The sequence below is a fragment of the Brassica oleracea genome, chromosome C4, assembly GCF_000695525.1.
Source record: "Brassica oleracea var. oleracea cultivar TO1000 chromosome C4, BOL, whole genome shotgun sequence".
Classification (NCBI taxonomy): Eukaryota; Viridiplantae; Streptophyta; class Magnoliopsida; order Brassicales; family Brassicaceae; genus Brassica; species Brassica oleracea.
In genome coordinates, this window is record NC_027751.1 from 47,051,013 (window position 1) to 47,051,296 (window position 284).

The 284-nt window shown below is 47.9% G+C and overlaps 1 pseudogene; it reads left to right on the forward strand.

Moving 5' to 3' along the window:
• The first annotated feature begins 75 nt into the window (after positions 1-75).
• The window catches only part of LOC106339064, a 22,209-nt pseudogene continuing 22,000 nt past the window's right edge, over positions 76-284 (forward strand).

Consider the following 284-nt stretch of genomic DNA (forward strand, 5'->3'; position numbering starts at 1 on the left):
ACGAGTTATCAAGACACTGTTGCTGTTGTCGAGAATGCCAAACAGACCAAGTTGTGGCATTGTAGGTTGGGACAGATGAGTGAGAAAGGGATGAAACTCATGGTGGAAAATGGCGCTCTTGCGGATCTGAAGACGGTGGATCATCAGATGTGTGAAAGTTGCATCCTTGGGAAACAGAAACGAGTTAGTTTCTCTAAAGGAGAAATAGAGCCAAAATCTGAGAAGTTAGAGCTGGTGCACACTGACGTGTGGGCACCCGCTCCTGTTGCATCGCTGGGAGGTTC